Source organism: Phoca vitulina, unplaced genomic scaffold (genome assembly GCF_004348235.1).
Source record: "Phoca vitulina isolate PV1807 unplaced genomic scaffold, GSC_HSeal_1.0 scaffold75, whole genome shotgun sequence".
Taxonomy (NCBI): domain Eukaryota; kingdom Metazoa; phylum Chordata; class Mammalia; order Carnivora; family Phocidae; genus Phoca; species Phoca vitulina.
The window spans coordinates 6,107,498-6,125,910 of NW_022589778.1; the positions used below are offsets into that span (position 1 = coordinate 6,107,498).

Consider the following 18,413-nt stretch of genomic DNA (forward strand, 5'->3'; position numbering starts at 1 on the left):
ATGAGAGTCCGATTTTGGCTTAGGTAATGATATCAGGGTCGCAGGATCGAGCCCAGAGTTGGGTTGCGCCCTCAGCAGGGAATCTGCTTAAGATTCTCTCTCCCTCTTCCTCTACCCCTCCCCATGCTCAAACACCCATGCTGTCTTTCTCTCTCTCTCTAAAATAAATAAATCTTTTTCAAAAATCTAGAAAAGGAAGACAAGATTAAACTCAAATTAAGCAATACAAAGGAAATAGTAAAGATCAAAGAGGGAATCAATTAAATAGAAAAAAGAAAAAAAAAAACAAAAATCAATGAAATCAAAAGCTGACTTTTTTAGAAAATCAAAAAGCCCATAGACAAAGTGAACAGAAAAAAAGAGAGAAAGAGAGAGAAGATTTAAGTTAGCAATATCAGGAAGGAGAGAAGTAACATTACTGAAGATTGTACAGATAATAAAGAGATAATACGGGAGTATTTTGAACAACTTTATGCTTATACATTTGACTGCTTAGATAAGGTAGACAAATTACTTGAAAGACACAACTAGCCAAGTTCACTGAAGGAGAAATAAATAATCCAAATAGCCCTGTATAAATTAAAGAAATTGACTTTGTAGAAATTATCACTAAATAAAACCCCAGGACCAGATGGCATTACTGGTTAATTGTGTCGAATATTTTTTTAAGTTTTATTTATTTCAGTAATCCCTATACCCAACATGGGGCTTGAACTCACGACCCCAGATCAAGAACTGCATGCTCTTCCAACTGAGCCAGCCAGGCATCCCTCTACCAAACATTTAAGACAAAGATAATTCTATACAAACACTTCCAGAAAACTGAAGAGGAGAGAATATTGTTCTACTCATTCTATGAAGTAACATTGTCCTGGGACCAAACAGACAAAAACATCACATAAATATCAATGCAAACCTCATGAATATAGAAAATTCAAAATAAAGTTTTACAAATTAAATCCAAAAATAAATTAAAAGGATAATATATCAAGTGGGGTTTATCTCAGGATTGCAGTGGTGGTTAAACATTGCAAAATCAATCAAAATAATGCATTATATTAACAAACTAAAAAACAGAACAAAACCAACAACATAATGATTGTCTCAACAGAAGTAGAAAAAGCATTAGACAAAATTCAACATCCATTCCTAATAAAAACTCTTCAAGAAATTACGAATAGAAGAACTTCCTGAAAGTGATAAAGGATATCTACCAAAAAACCCACAGGTAACAACATAATTATAAAAAACTTGTTTCCCTAATATCAGGAAGAAGACAGGAATGTCTGCTCTCACCACGTCTATTCAGTGTTGTACTGGGGGTTTTAGCCAGTGTAATCAAGCAAAAAAAAAAAAAAAAAAGGAAGAAGAAAGGGGCTCCAGATTTGAAAGGAAGAAAAACTGTCTTTATTCACAGACAGGATCATCTTGGTAGAAAAGCCAATGGAATCTACAAAAAGGCTACTCCCTAGAATTAACAAGCAAGTTTAACAAGGTTGCGGGTACAGGATTAATATACAAAAATCAATTGTATTTCTATAAACTTATAACAAATAATCAGAAATTTAAATTTAGCAAAACAATACAATTTTAAAAGCATTAAAAATAGGAAATACTTAGGGGAAAATCTGGCAAAAAAAATATATGAAAGATTTGTACACTTGAAAACTCCAAAACTTTGTTGAAAGAAATTAAAGAGGCCTGAAAAATAAAGGTTCATGAGTCAGGTTCATGGCTCAGAACACTCAATACTACTGTTAAAATGTCAATTCTTCGCAAACTGATTTATAGACAATACAATTCCAGTATGCTTTCCTGTGAAATTGCCAAATTGACTAAAAAATTCATATAAAAACACAAAGGAAATAGAGGAACCAAGATAATTAAGAAAAACAAAATTGTAAGACTAACTACTTTCTTCAAAATAAATTACACTTCATCAAAATTAAAAAGGCCTACCCTTCAAAAGACTGTTCAAAGAATAAAAAAACCCAGCCACTGACATGAAGAAAATAATTGCAAAGCACATATCTGATAAAAGTTTTGTATCCAGAATAGGTAAAGAACTATCAAAAATCAGCAAGAAATCAAAATGGGAAAAAGATTTGAACAGATGGGTTTATCAAAGAAGATGTGTAGATGGTAATAAATCCACGAAAACATGCTCAACATGATTTGCCATGGGGAATGCCGATTAAAACCACAGTTAGATACCACTACATACCTAACAGAATGGGTAGAATGAAAAAGATTCACCATACCAAGTTTTGGTGAGGCTGTGATGACACTAGGACTTCTGTAAACTTCTGGGGAGTGTAAAATGTACAACCACTTTGGAAACCACTTTGACAATTTCTTAAAAGTTAAACATACACATACCATATGATCCAGCCCATTCCATTCCCAGATATTTGATAAAAAGAAAAGAAAGCATATGTCCATACAAAGTCATGTACATGAACAACTACAGAAATTTCACTAGTAATAGTCCAAAACTAAACACAAACCAAATACCAATGAACAGGTAAACAGATAAACAGCGGTATCTTTTATATAACAGAATATGACTCAGCTGTAACAAAAATGAACTATTAATACATACTACAATATGGATGAATCTCAAAATAATTTTGTATGAAAGAACTAGAACCTATCCACCACCTCCCAACCAAAGTACACACTGTCTGATCCCATTTATTAAAACTCTAGAAAATGCAAACTAATCTACAGTGACAACCAATCAGTCGTTTTTTGGAGAGGAGAGAAGAGGTGGATGAAGAAAGAGATTACAAGGATGCAGGAAGAAATTTTAGGGAGGGGATGTAAATGTTCTCTATCTTAATTGTGGCTATGGTTTCATGGGTATGTTCAAATGTCGATCTTATCAAATTATACTGTTTAAAATCTGTAGTCTTTTGTATGACAATTTTATCTGAATTTTATATAAATATATATACACACATAATTATACATATATAAATACAAATATATATACATACACATACACACATATATACAACAAATGGATTCTATATTCATGTTCTCTAAAATAATTCATTATAATAACTATTTAAAATACTATTTAAGATGCCTGTATCTAAGAACATATAATAATACATTTTAGGACAAACTATCCCAAAATAGAAATGTTATGTGTATTTATAAAAAGTAGAAGATACAGAAATAAGAAAATATTCTTAAATACCAACGCCTTATAAAAATAAACTCTCCAGCTTTTAAAGTCAAGTACCTATAAAAAGACTATTATGACAACAAAAGAAAAAACAATTTCATTCACCCCATAAATGAAATCAACATCATACCTTTTAGACTAGGATGTGGAAGACAAAAGTATTGTGACTTCAGCAAATACTCCTTTTTCTCCTCTAGAATATGGGGAAATTTAAAACTAACTCATGGAGTTGAAAGTGTTAACATTAAATTGTTAATGTAATGTGTCTGCTACAGTCTGGTAAAATAGCCAATGTTCAGTAAACATTAGTTCCTTCTTCCATCTCATTAAGAAAACATGAAGTCATATTTGCATGACCACAGAGAAAATGTTTGTCGTAGCAAAAGAGAAAATTGTGTAATATAATATTTTGCTAATCCAACTGCAATCTTTGAATTAAAGGAACAAATTATACACAATATTCTAAATAAGACTGTGTTTCTGGAGGTTAAAATAAACTTCATGCAGAATCCCCTTTGAAATCCATATAATCTCAGTTCAGAGTAAGAGAGAATATTTGAAGTGGAAAGTTGAAAAGGACTATGGATAAGCCCTAATTCTCCAGAGGTTTTTAGGGTCTACATCTAAGGATGTCACATCAGTTACTAGAGGGAGAAAAGTTTTCAAATGGAAAAGAAGCCATTTACATAATATTTTAAATAATCGAGAGTGATTTGACCTTGTTTTAAGGCTGCACTATTTAAAAAAAGAAGTAAGCTTATGACAAAATTTGTTAATAAGAGAATAATCTCAGAGCTAGATATTCAATGGAGGAAAGAAAATATTTACTAGGAAAATGAGACCAACCTACTTGAAATTTCCCAAATAAAAAAATACAAGATAGTCCTGATACTGTGAAATTCTAAATTCAGGTTTTAAATTCAAATATCATTGAAAAGAAAAAAAATAAATGTGTACAATGGGAAGAGAACATGCAAATTCACCCTACCAAATATTCTGATAAGATTTCATTAGAGGTAGTTCAACACACACATACAGTGGCCTTAATTCAACCCCATAATATATAACAGGCACGACTTACCTCATCTGGGCTCCAAAATCTTTGCTGTAAATCTTTGTGTCTAACTACTTCCAAACATCTCAACACATGAAGAGATCAATTACTTGTGATCCTATAAAAAAAGATACAAATTTTGGTTTAGAAAACCCAAAGTCAGTACAGTTTTAAAAAAAGCAATTATCAACTTAAATTAGTTACCAATCCCTTTTCACTGGACTTTTTAAAAGGTGAAAGTCCTGGCTTGGAGTGATGGAAACAGTGTTCTTCAAATTGAGTAAATTCACTCTACAAACATGAGCTGGCCTAAGGATGAGTAGGGTTCTTGACCAATTTTTGCCCTGAAATTTCAAAAAGGATTTCTATGTGAAAATGTCTTATAATGAGTGAGTTCAATCTATTTCCTTTTTATTGTAATTACTATTATTTTGCACATGTTTGTACCATCATTTCTTTTGTGTTTTTAATTTGCCGAACTTTTATTTGCTTGATTTTCATCTCCTTCTCCACCTTCTGTCTTTGTAATTACATTTTCTGTATTCATTTACTTTTTACAACTTAAAAACTCTTTTAGTCTTTTCTTCATAATGTTTAGGTTTAAATTTTAATCTGCATACTTGATTAACAATATCTAATTTTAATAATTCTTTCTTTTTTTTTTTTTTAAGACTTTATTTATTTATTTGACAGAGAGAGACACAGCGAGAGAGGGAACACAAGCAGGGGGAGTGGGAGAGGGAGAAGCAGGCTTCCTGCTGAGCAGGGAGCCCTATGCGGGGCTCGATCCCAGGACGCTGGGATCATGACCTGAGCTGAAGGCAGACGCTTATAACGACAGAGCCACCCAGGCGCCCCATAATTTTAATAATTATTTCTGCCTCCCTCCTAAACAATTAAAAAACCATAGAACTTTAACAATGAAATGCCTTATTACATTGTTCTCTAGTATATAAATAGTTTCAGTGTCTTTTTAAATGCCACAAAATTACCCATCGCTGTCATTAATTTTATCAATGCATGTTCACATCTACTCACATGTTTCTTATACCTTGCTTCTTTTTCTGGATTCTATTTTTCCTGAATGAGATCTTCTATTAGTTCTTTCAGTGACAGCCTGTTAGTGATCAAATCTCTCAGACTTTGTCTGAAAATGTCTCTTATTTCTGCATTATTCTATATAGAAGTTCTGCTGTGCATAGAATTTTTAACATTTTAATATATTATTTTATTTTCTGTTGGCTTCTATTGTTGTTTATGAGTGGTCCACATTAAGTATAATTGTTGTTTTGTAGGTAATCTGTTCCATTTAAGACTTTCTTATTATTCTCAGTGATGTACAGAGAGAGAATTAGATTGGGACTCTATATTGTTTGGAACTCAGTGTATGTCTTCAGTCTGATGATTTTTTTTGGAAAATTCTGATTCAGGAAAATTCTCAGTGATTTTTTTAAAAATGTCATTTCTGCCATTAAATCTTCTCAATCTATCGTTTGTATCCTTTATATCTCGATCTATTCTTTTATATCTCTTTCTGTGCATCTGGTAAGTTTCTCAAGCCTATTTTTAGCTCTCTTAATTCTTGTCCTACTTTTGTGTAATCTGCTATGTGATTATTTTTTAGGGTATTTTTTAGCTTAAAATTCAAAAACTATTTCTGGAAGTTCTATATGGTTCTTTTTCAAATCTGCCAGTTCTTTTTTATATATATCCTATTACCTCATTATAATTTCCATCTTTCTCTCTTGAATTTTATTTTCAAATCTTTTCAAGTTATTACATTTCCTGATGTTCTTTGAGGTGCTAATTTTCCTGTTAAAGTTTCCAGTGAATCTCCTTTATAGTAAATTCTTTTCTTATGTGGCTTGTATTTTTGTTTTTGTTGTTGCTATGAACTCATCTTCAGTCCAGAGTACCTTTTTTATGAGTTCTCTGACTATTAAATTGTAGAAACATCCTCATTTTGTACCTAATCCTGCCATGAATCCCAGGAGTTTTCACCGGTCCAGGAAAGTATGGTAATTTCTCAGCTTGAAACTGTTGTACAGTGCAAATCGTGTGAATATGGGCCTCATTTGTGGATAATGCTTGGGATTTCAATTTCTTACAGAATTACTTTCTCCTCATCCTCAACTCCAAACCTTACTTTTCAGCTCCACTGAGGAGCTTTTTTTTTAAGAATCTTTTTAAGATCTTAAAGCCCGTTACGGTTCCAGCTTTATTCTAGGATTTTAGTTTCAACTCCTCAACTCTTGTTGGCCAGGACTCCATTCCTTGGCATTAAATCCCTCGTCCCTGGTCTTTCTCCTTCATACACCACGGGCACCATCTTGGTCTGTCACAGTACCACGTGCACACTAGGAACTCCGGCTTTGCGTTTATCATTTCTGCCTCCTGTGAATTGCCCATTATTTCTTTTAAGATTGACTGTGTGTGGTGTCATGTAAAGGGAGCGCTATCTCCGTAGTATCGCAGTGTGTCATGTGACCGGGAAGTGTCCTGGAACATCTTTTGTATAATCTTACTTTTTAATATCTTCTTTTCTCGTTTCCATCCTGTAATTGTATGTTTACAACTCTTGGTCTTATCCAATTTTATAGCCTCATTCTTAGTTCTCCTACACAGTTTATTACTAGTGGTCAAGCGGGTGACAAAGATATTCCACCAAAGCCACGTAGCACACACACCGGGCAGGTTCCAGCTGTGCCCTGTCTGCCTGCCTCGGAAACCCCGCACTCCCCCCACGGGGCACTGGGGCGCCGGGCATTCCAAAGAGAACATTTACTGACGAAGGGGCCTGGGTGAAGGAGCCAGCGCCCCGCTTCGCAGGCTGCTGGCTGTCGGGCTGGGCCTGAACGAGAGAGCACAGCTGAGGCTGCTCTTCAGGGTAAAGCCTCCAGAGACAGGAAGCAGTGGTTTCCCGCGACAAATTCTAGACTCCTCACAGCCGCGGGGAGATACAACTGGTCCCAAGACTAATGGTTCGGGTTGCTGCGGCCTTTGACCTTGGCAGACATGGGATTGGGCCCCGGGGTTCACTCACCAGAAGTCCTCGGCGCCGCTCCTTCGTCCTGGGGGAGGCCAGAAATCTGCGCCGGAGCATGCGCAGTTCACTTCCCCAGTCCCGAGCGGTCCCGCAGAGCGTTTGGGTCAGAGCCGGTTCTTCACACACTTGGCATTCGGGTTTGCTAGGTGGTGGCATAAGCCAGACTCCTTATGATCAAGTCTGGGGGACAGGGCTCCAGCGCACCGAAGCACCCGGGTGTTTCTCACCTCAGGACCCCCCTGCTGCCCTTAGAACTCGCGACGTCCAGCGAGATCAGGCTTCCTCTAAAAAGAGTCGTCAGTTCCTCTTTTTTGAGAGATGCTGTTTCTCTATATTTATTTATCTATTATCTATGTCTTACTTATTTATCTATAGAGAGCATCTCTCTGAATATATATTCAGAAAGCATATATATATTTCTGAATGCATATATATATATATATATATATATTCAGTAATAATATACTTTTCAGACCGTATTTAATTTGTCTTCTAAAAATATTTATAGGGCGCCTGGGTGGCTCAGTTGGTTAAGCGACTGCCTTCGGCTCGGGTCATGATCCTGGAGTCCCGGGATCGAGTCCCACATCGGGCTCCCTGCTCAGCAGGGAGTCTGCTTCTCCCTCTGACCCTCTTCCCTCTTGTGCTGTCTCTCATTCTCTCTCTCAAATAAATAAATAAAATCTTAAAAAAAATAAAAATAAATAAAAATAAAAATATTTACAAATGTTTCTGGGTCAAGAAATACTGCACAGAGAATTAAAACACCTGAACAAAGACTACCTTGAACTCTTCGGAAGAAGAGACTTTTTCAGTACCTATTGAAGTTATATATTGAAGTATTCCCAATTGGCCTTAAAACTACTCTTCCAAGAAACATCCGAAGGTTCTTTCTTAGTAAAATGTCCCAATACAATGACAAAACTAGACTATCCTACCTTTGGGAGTCCAAATACAAGGAAGTCCCAAAGGGTCCACTAAACCTTCCTCAAAATGCCCCAGGCAGGGCTTCATCAGAATTCTTCCTACCACCCAAAAAAAGGATATAACAGATTTTAAAAATCTGGCCTTTGCTTTTGGTGTTCCCCAACCAGTTCTGAATTCTGTGCTTTCATATATAAGGGAAACAAAATACTCAAAAGGGACTTCTAGTGTTTTATTTTTGTTTGTATTTATAGTAAAACAGATCTCCAAGCCTGGGTCTTTTTGGAAATCTTAATTCTATTAGCCCTTTTTGGTTTATGAGAAAAATAAATACAAGGAGCCCAACTCTTCATATTTGCAGAGCAAAGCCCTGGTAGTTAGGCTGAGATTTGGTGGATACTTACACTGTACCTCTTTGTTTCCCAAGAGCTGAGAGATCTGAAAAGTCATCCAGTGTTCTTAACAGCTGAGAGGGATTGGAAATGAGACAAGTCTATCTAATCACAATTTTGGAGGCCACTTCACGACTATTAAAGTCCCATATCTATGTCCCTAGCAGCTATGAATGCAGGCCCTGTTGAGATTGTTTGCAGATAACAACAGGTAGGAACCCAGATAAGACTTCAGGTGCAGAGGTAACAGAGCTGCCCTTCTGGGCATAATGGGCTGCAGGGAACTCTTTCCCATTGTTAAGAGCAGTATTTTAAGAATCATATTTTGTCTTCTAAAATACATGTAGATGTCCTTATGTAATCTGCCCCTTTTCTTTGTTTGTTTGTTAAATAAGAGTGAGATAGTTTGGGATTAAAAATGAATACAGCACCTACCACATCTTAATTTCAGTAAAAGGAAATGAGAAGAAGGAGGTCTTTATGTAAAATACACCTATTTATTTACCTTTTGATGCCAGTAGCACATTTTTTTTAAAAAAAAAAAGATCTTATTGAAAGAATTATTTGTTTCTCAATCTAAGTTTCCCTAATCCTAGTAAATCCCAGCTGTACAATATAATAGTATGTGTGTGATAAATAATTAAATAAAAAGAAAAATAAATTCAGTTCATTGCTTGGGTCATATGCACTCAGATTTGATGTTTGCCTTTGTTATTTCATTAATCCAGTCATTCATGCTTTCATTGAACATCTACTGAGTGCCTGAACTGTGCTCCGTGCTGGAGATAAAAACATTTCCAACATCAAGGACCTTATAATTTCAGGGTAGACATAGGTCAGTATACTAGCAATTACCAAAAGTAAAAATATAAAAAAAATAAAAAGATAGAAATATCCTTGGAAATCTAGGAGGACAGAAGGACATGTTGATGGGCCTGGAAAAAGTGAAAGAAGGCTCAGCACAAGAGGTATCACTTGGGGAAATGTGTAGTACTGTCTGGAACAGAGCTTTCAACTCAGCCAATGTCGTTCCGCTTGAGGAGACTGCGATAGGCATGAGGTTTTGAGTTTTCACAATGTTTGAATACAGTCCTACATACATTTGGTGGACAAGGGCCAGGGGTGTAAAACGTCCTGCTGGCGGAGGAGATTCCTACACAATGAAGAAGCATTCTGTAATTCACACAGTTTTTGTTAAGTTTTATTTTACTTTATTTCATTTCATTTCAGTTTTAGTAATCTCTACACCCAGCGTGGGGCTCGAACTCATGACCCTGAGATGAAGCGTCGCATGCTCTTCTGACCAAGCCAGCCAGGCGCCCCTCACACAGTTCTTTGATGTTTGGACATTCTTACAGACAAAACCCAATATACAATCATCCAAACTTTAAGTTCAACTCTGTTTTATATGGAAACACAAAAATACTTTTTTGCATAGTTTATCCACTGAATTTTCCAGAATTAACACTACTGTGTAAATTGAGAAAAGATTGGGAAAAAAAATGTTGGGGAGGATCCCTACCAAAACTAGTTCGATTCCATCAAAAAAGCACTCACTACTAGTAATTTTGGTGAACCCAATAATCATATCTGCCTGCATTTGCAGCTGTCCCAATCTAATTGAATTTCTATGTGTATATGTATGTATCTATAATATCTTCAAAATGTGATTTAAAAATTTTTCTTGACAACATTCAATTCAAAATTGAAAATCCAAATTTATTTATTAACATTAGATGCACACATCTATTTCATTATGTCTTTGGATATAGATGACCTTAAGCATTTATATTTTAAAATATACATTATTTAAAAATCCTTTTATTTCTCCTACATATTACTGTTGGAATTTTATATTGACTTTAAATTTTATTGAGTTATAATTACAAGCAATAAAATGCACAGATCTTAAGCGTATATTTTGATGAGTGTGACAAATACACAATCCATATTCAATACCCCATCAAGATATGCATTTCCATCACTCTGCTCACCTCATGCATCTTTATGGTGGATGCTCTCCCTTCTCCACACACAAAAACAACCAGTGTTCTGATACCAAATCCCATTGATCAGTTTTGCCTATTCTTGAATAGAATATAAATGGAATCACAAACAATATACTCTTTTGTGCCCAAACTTACTCAACTTAGTGTTTTTAAGATTCATCCATGTTACTTTGTATAATCAGTAGTTTTCTCCTTTTTATTGTTGAGCATTATTCCATCTTATGAATTTTAAAGTTTTATATGTATATAGGTTACATTATCTATACATTTTATTTCACGATAATAAGGGGAACCTTCAAATATTTTTATAAATGTGGATGAGGAGATTGGGTCTGATAGATTGAGAACCAATGGTATCATGCTTAACAGCACAGAATTTATAAAAGAATAGTCCAGGGTTGGAATGAAGCTCCCAATTCACTTGCTCTTTGACCATGATTCACCTAATCTGTGTAAGCCTTCATTTACTCATCTTGCAAACCAAGGATCCTAATAACTCCTATCTCACTAGATTGATGCAATGATCAAATTAAATACCTTAAGTTTTAGACAGATAGATGATAGATAGATAGATGATAGATAGATGATAGATAGATGATAGATAGATAGATAGATAGATAGATAGATAGATAGATGATAGATGATAGATAGATTAGATAGATACACACACATACATATATCTGACAAACATTTGGCATTCCATTCTTTAAGCATATGTTATGGTAGAAAATGGCCCAGTAAGTATTTGGATGACTTTTAAAAACCTACCTCTCTCCCTGAGAGTATCCATCTCCAACCAAATACGCCCACTGACTAGATTCCTAAACTGGCCACTGTAGGATTTGGCTCCTTGCCCAGCAGGAAGTTTACAAAGAGCTGCCTACCTCTATCAGATAGTTACCTCATACCAGTATCACTTGGTCCCTGCTGCTCAGATTACATTTTTTTGAAAGGAGGCACCTTTCCTATTATGAGTTGAACTGGATGCCAAGGTGGGGCTCAGAGAAAAGGAGATAAGCTTAGGCTAGAAGTGACCTAGGGATCCCTGGGGTCACAGGTGGCATAGTCCCAGTTCCCAGGTACATGGCCATATAGGGATTTGGAAATAAGGTCAAGCTAACCATAAATGACTCCTTTGCCTCCTTTAGGAACTCCTGAGAAATACATATCCATCAGGGGTCAAAGTCAGGGCTGACTTTATGGTGCCAGAGTAGGAGCAAGAATAGTTTTGTGTCTCTTTAGATGAGCGACCTTTGCACAAATATACAGACTCACAGAACAAGTACAAAAACAGAAGGTTTAAAACCACTTGCTATAACCTCAGTTTGAGCTGGGCCTATAGACTTGGTTGCCAAGATTCCCCAACACCCCTGGGGGCCTGTATTTGGGCCAAGGACAGTCAGTCAAAAGAGAGCACTTTCTCACGGGTAAATCTTAGGCTGAATTAGCTAAACACAGAAAATCAGAAAAGTTCACAGCATCAAATTTTTACAGTAGGTGAGAAAAAGTAATGAATATGATCCATGAGACAATTTTTTCTTGAATTAATCTACTTAGAAGATAATATAAGACCCTTTTTTTAAGGATGATGTTTAAAAATATCTCCTCTGTTCTTCAAAACCTCTCTATTTTATATAAAAAATATAGATCAAAATAGTGAGTCTCTTTGGGATAAACAGCATGCATTGATAATTTTTGTTTTGAAGGGCACAAATAATCAAAGTCAAAGATGTTATTACAGTCATTTTTTTCTTTTTATGCTAAGCCTTTAGCATCTACAGCCAGAATTACTGGAATGATTTGTACCATCACCTACACATGTGAGAATCTGCATTCAAGAACAAATTATAATTGGCTTTGGGACAAAATGAAACAATCAGTAATTCTTAGAACTTGCGCAGCCTCCTCCGCCTTTCTTATCTTGGAAGACACTTAAAGATAATATTTATCTTTCTTTTGTTATTACCTGGAATTTATGGTCCACCTTTCAGGGTGGAAGCTACATTTGCCAAGATTAAAATTCAGTTGATCTTTAGGTCTTTTGTAATGTTTGGTAAAAAAGTAACTTCCTGTTTCCTATCAATAAAAGCCAACAAGGCTACTGAGGCAGATGCATGTGGGTTGTATTTCCTTTCAAAAATAAATATTGGTTTAAATCTTAAGTGAGAAAGGGTTGGGCCAAATGCATTACATTGGACTTCTGGGAGATATGATGAAACCACCCAACACTGCCCTGTTCCCCTTCCATTCCTCCCACTAACAAATCACCTCCTAAACAAAGGGACATATGTTTGATTCTTTCACAAAAAATCTGGAATATGTCACTGGCCTTTTAATAAAGAATGAACTTGTTTATGGCCAAAAGAGGCCACTGAATACACAATAGACAGATTTAAATTTGATTAATCTTATAAAGGCAAGACAGGGTCAACCTGAAAAGGAGTTGTTGATTTTCACATAAAAAAAGTTACAAGTCTCTAGCCTTGTAACTCAAGGGACTGCATAAGCTAATTTTAGCTCTAACCACAGAATGGATTTTCAAATAAGGACTATTTTTCATTTTAGGGAAAATACCATCCAGAAAACATGCAAAATCCCCAAAGTCACTATAACTTGCACTGCATTCTTTAGTATTGGAGTTTAGGATTTTAAAATCAAAGTTGCATTTTTTGTTCACTCCCAGCACACTCTCTTACTCAGATGTTATCTAGTAGCTGTTTAGGAAAACCACGAGTCCTGAAACAATAATTAATCCGGAAGATTTCTTTTCCATTTGAAAAATTCATACCACCACTTCTACCCTTAAATTTCTATTCTCCACCCACACTCTCCATTCACTCCCCCAGCACAGCTCACACAGACACACAGACAAGAGAAACCTTTTGATCTCCTTCTCCTCATGCCCAGCCAGCTTACCTCACCCCGCTGAGGTACAGAGCAGAGCACTCAGAACTGAGAAGACCATATTCAGGCCCTGGCTCCGCTACTGAGTGGTTGGGTGACTGGGCTCAGTTTGCTGTGTTGGAAGAAACAAGTAAAATGATGTCTACATATCATTCTTCTCAATACAAAGTATTCTATATACATATTCTTATTGCTACCTGTCCTTGATCAGAGATCGTACCTCCCCATTGGAGAAGGTCATCAAGAGGTTGTGACCTATGTGCTGAACCTGGGCAATCAGAAGCTTCTCATCCCCTCCCCTCTCCTTGGAATGTACAATCTGCCCACCGTTCCCACAGTAGGAGCTCTTTCAAGGATGCATTTCAAGGATGCAACCTTGAGAGAGGAATGTGTTATTGAGACCATCAGGACGGAAGATGTGATTAAAAACCCCATTAAGTCCTCTATATAAACTTTCAAAATTCTGGTAGGCAGGTGCAGAGATCTACTTGTCTGGCAGCTGCCCAAGACAAACCTTGTATGTAAGTTCCCTTGCTTATGGAACTGGTCACCTACCAGTCTGGAATGGCCTGCTTCTTTGGTCTTTCCTTGCCCTCCACATATGGGTGCCAGTTTGTGAAGCAACAACCTCTGTTGGAAGCCAGGGCGCAAAAGACTGCATCTGCCACATTTGGAGCCACGGTCAAGAAAGAATCAAAGAAATTACACCTGGGATATTTGTTTGTGCTAGTGAGGAAACTGAGGCACAGAGATGTTAAATCACTTATCAGATCATTGGAGCTAGCACTACAACATTTACAGCTTACCCTATACCACTTTACTGAACTTTCCCCCTGCTAACTCTGGTGTCACAGAAGAAGGATGAAAAATAGAGGAGAAAGAAATGACTTGGCAGAATAAGAAAGAGGATGCATGTGGAAGGAATAGGAAGTAATAGAACATATCCACCAACCCAGGGTTAGCAGTACGATAGAGGCTGAGGACACCCAGGGACCCATGGCCTAATGAGGACAAAGGAGATATGAGCTGGAATATGGGGAAGGTAAGGAGGGAAGACTACTTCTGGAGCGTTCAGATAGGATAAAAGAAGATGAGAAGGAAACGCTGTCATCTATGAGATGTGTCCCTGGAGGAAATCACCTTGGCAAAGAGGCAGAAATGATTGAATCCGTTCAATAATATCAAGAGCAAATTTGATATATTGAATACACAGATCACATATTCACCCTCACAATCAAGCAGTTTGGCAAAGTTGCTAATATTCACTCCTCTGAAAGAGTCCACTAAACCTCTGAATCAGAAGATTTCATTACATCATATCTGAGGGAATAATTTTCTTAAAGCAAATTTAGGCAAATGAAAAAGACCCTAATTCTCAATTGTGTTTCGACCCTTTGGGACTTGAACAAACTCTTGTCTGCATACTTGTTACACCACTAACTTTGAAATCTTGAGCAAGTTCCTTAACCTCTCTGAGCCTCCATTTTCTCACCTGCAAAATGAGAATAATAATTAGCCCTCACAGAGTTTATACAAGCATTGGATAAGATTACACCACCACACAGAATGGCCGGTATATAACTGAAATGCCAGGTCCCTTTTCAAGATGACAAAAGAAATGATCCTAGAGAGAGAGAGAAAAAAATCTAAACTCAGATTCTTAGGCTCTTAACCCAAAATTTTTCCAAGCTGTGTTTCAGTTTAAAGGACTCAAGAAGGATGGCAAATTTTTAAGGTGATGTGTTGTCTACAATGTGACAGGAACTATATGAGACACTTTGAACATCATCTCTTGTAGCCCTCACCACAAACTAGTGAAGTTGATATTATTATCCCTGTTTGAGGTGAGGAAACTGAGACTCCGGCAGGCTAAAGAATACTCGATTACCAGGGGTAAGTAGGGATTCCAATCCAGGTCTGCACAAAGAAAACCATGTCAGTTTTTCTTGTCTTTACCCACATTATATGACCAACTGGACATAACATCACGTGAGTGGTGTTTGAAACTCTTCCTTTGACCCGACAGGACGTTCAAGTCTGAAACAAACACACATTCTCAACTTCATTGAAAACCCAGTTTCAGCGTTTTTCTCTGAGTGGTGCTGCTTGCTCCCGGCTGTGACCAGGGGAAACCCTGCAACTGAACTTCAGCTTCGCCGCTTTCAGCTAAATTTTCCTCGCTGGGATTGATGCGAGATCGTTGTGCGGCAATCAGTGCCAAAGATTGTTGTCCACTTTCGACTGCCTTGGCTTAAATAAACACTAAATGTAAACGAGGGGTGTGGGGAGGATGGGGGCTCGCCCAGTCACACAGAGGCACTTTTGCCCAGACACACAACCTCACAAAGACACACTTTGCCATGGTTCACTTGGAAAAATCCAAATGAAAAAAGGGAGTTGATGGATGAATAATAATGCAAAGGAGAAAAGGGAACTAATTTAGGGATAATGAGTGCAAGACCGCCTCACTAAAGAAGAACAACCATGTGTCATTAGGTGGTAAGCTTAGCCTTTGGGCAAGATTACACTTCGAAGCCCTGTTCCAATTACTTGTTTTTAAGCATAAGTGAAGGGGAAATGTAAGGGGCAGGGCGGGAGGGGGGGAATACTTATTCTCCCTAAGCTGTAGTAACATTCAGAGAGAATTAACTGTTGCTCCCACAAAGAGACTCTTTTGGAATTGCAACTGGGGAAGCTGAGAGTCTACCATGCCCACGTGAAACCATACATTTGGTCAGCGGATAGAACCCCATCACTTCCAATGGTCAAAAAATGGACTGAGGAGCAATGAAAGCATGTCCCCATATTTGCATCCTGCCCCAACATCTGGGAATCTCAGAAGCCTTTGAATAAAGCAGCAAGCCTCCATCTGAGATGACCTGCTCGCAGCATGGGTCAGTTCATGAGAATGAGGCTCTTTTGCCACCAGGACTAATGACAGGGCAGGAAAGCCTGCCGATGAGAAAGCCCTGAGCCTTGGACAATGCACACAAAAGCCTGGTTAAGGAGCACTCCCAAAGTCACTCCTTCCTCACCCCACCAGCAACTGTTATGTATAAAGGTAGGGGTGGGGTGCAGGGATAAAGATGATCAAGGAAAGGGAAGCATAAGAGGTTTATCTCTGAATGACTCCAACTTCCCCCCTTCCCAGATATCAACTCTATTACAACTGATTGCCTTATCTAATCCTAGCCCAATTTGGGGGTAATTGTTGGCTTTTACAAAGGTAAGCAGGAGATATTCTTTTCACAGTTGCCTGCTTTTCTCAAGTGTCCAACTTCCTTAAAGTCTCCTTTAATAAGGATTACTTGCAAGTAAGTCAGCTTCCTTTTCTGGTGCTGTAACAGCAGTGTTCCTTGTAATCTGGCCAAGTACAGGCTATTTTTAAAAAAATAGCTAACAGGTGTGGACTTCCTGCCTGCAGGTGAAACTGGCACCTGCCCCTCAGATTCCAAAATATGTGTAAGCGTTGCCTCCAGGGAGGGTCAGGACTCATTTCCTTTCCCTCACACTGTCCCCCACAGTGAAAGCACAGTTTGAGAAGGAGAATCTTTCTGGTGTCCTTGACATGCTCATTCTTGCCTTCTGTAGAAGGGGCAAGATAGAAGCAACCTAGAAAGACCTCATGATGGGAATGCATTTGTCAGCCTCAGAAAATTGCATAAAATAAAAACAAATATTTTTAAAGTCAAATCTCAAATCAGCTGCAGACCCTTCTAAATTATTGTTTATGTATGGTGATTAACATAACAATAAAAATTTTTTTTAAAAAAGAAAAAAAGTCATACAATTGCTTTTTCATAGTCATTACTTGGGGATGAGATAGGAATTTCAAAATACGGTTTAGACTACTATTTCTCAAACTCGGGAGTGTATCAGAATCTTCTTGAGAACTTAATAAAAGCACAGAGATCCAGGCCTTCCCTATCCAAGTGGGCCACTGATTGTTCATGAGCTCTCCAAGTGATGACACCAAAGTTTGTGCATCTCAGGTTGAGACGAATGTTAAATACTTAGGCGGAGTTTACCCACATCTCCTAATGGCTGGTCTCCCTGGCTCCATCTGTCTTACATAGAGCAGAACCTCCTATATGTCAAACCAGCCCACTCTTAGTTTTACAACCCTACAAACCACTCTAAGAATAGGGGAAACAGGCCAAAAAAGAATCAAGATTGCAAGTACCTTTCACCTATTGAGTCCATGTTACTGATGCTCCCAGGCCTTTACCTCCAGTCCTGGTGTCTCTCTGTGGAGTTTGGGTCCCACACTCCACCTGGATGTATGACATATACCTAAAAAAGAGATGTTGAAAGCCACATTCTTCATGTCTTCCCTCAAAAGCCTCTTCTTGCACCTGTATTCCCTGGTTGGGGATATACAAGAGGAATGACTCATTATCCTTACATACTCTTTTCATTATAAAAAGGCCATTTAAGAACTCTTACAGATCAGTGTAAAAGTTCAGCTGCCTACTGAATCAGAAGGAACTTATATCGACAACTATTCAGATCTAGGTTATGATTTCAACCCACTCAGTAGATAAGAATGTGGAATCACTTCTGAAACTTTCTGGACCTCCTTTTCCTCAGCTCTGAAATGGGGAAAATCAAATCTCTATCACCTAAATTAATTAAATGAGATAATTCCTATAAAGTACATAAATGGACATAGTAGACTTAAATCAACATGAAACTTCTTCCCTAACAGAAACAAATCTGAAGTTAAGACAGGTAGGTTAATTTCCCGAGTTTTAATTCTAGCATGATAGTTATGACACAGGACAGAGAGGTAAAGGAAACACCAAACTCAATCTCCCTAGCCTAGAAAAGGAAGAGAAAATGGTGTGTAGAGAGTGTTTTATCATTGGAGAAAAGGGATGTTGCCTCTTTT

General features: G+C 37.4%; 1 long non-coding RNA gene across 2 annotated transcripts; it reads right to left on the reverse strand.

Annotated features, from left to right (window-relative positions):
- Nucleotides 1–4,279: 4,279 nt before the first annotated feature.
- On the reverse strand, nucleotides 4,280–17,960 carry LOC116625240. 2 transcript variants are annotated; one of them, XR_004298042.1, is made up of 3 exons: nucleotides 13,535–14,789; nucleotides 10,604–10,696; nucleotides 4,280–4,365 (listed from the first exon to the last, which is right to left on the reverse strand). It is a non-coding gene; the product is annotated as an uncharacterized LOC116625240 (long non-coding RNA). The 2 variants fall into 2 exon arrangements; XR_004298043.1 differs by lacking the exon at nucleotides 4,280–4,365 and adding an exon at nucleotides 17,706–17,960 and having other exon boundaries at nucleotides 10,567–10,696; nucleotides 13,535–14,183.
- Nucleotides 17,961–18,413: the final 453 nt, after the last annotated feature.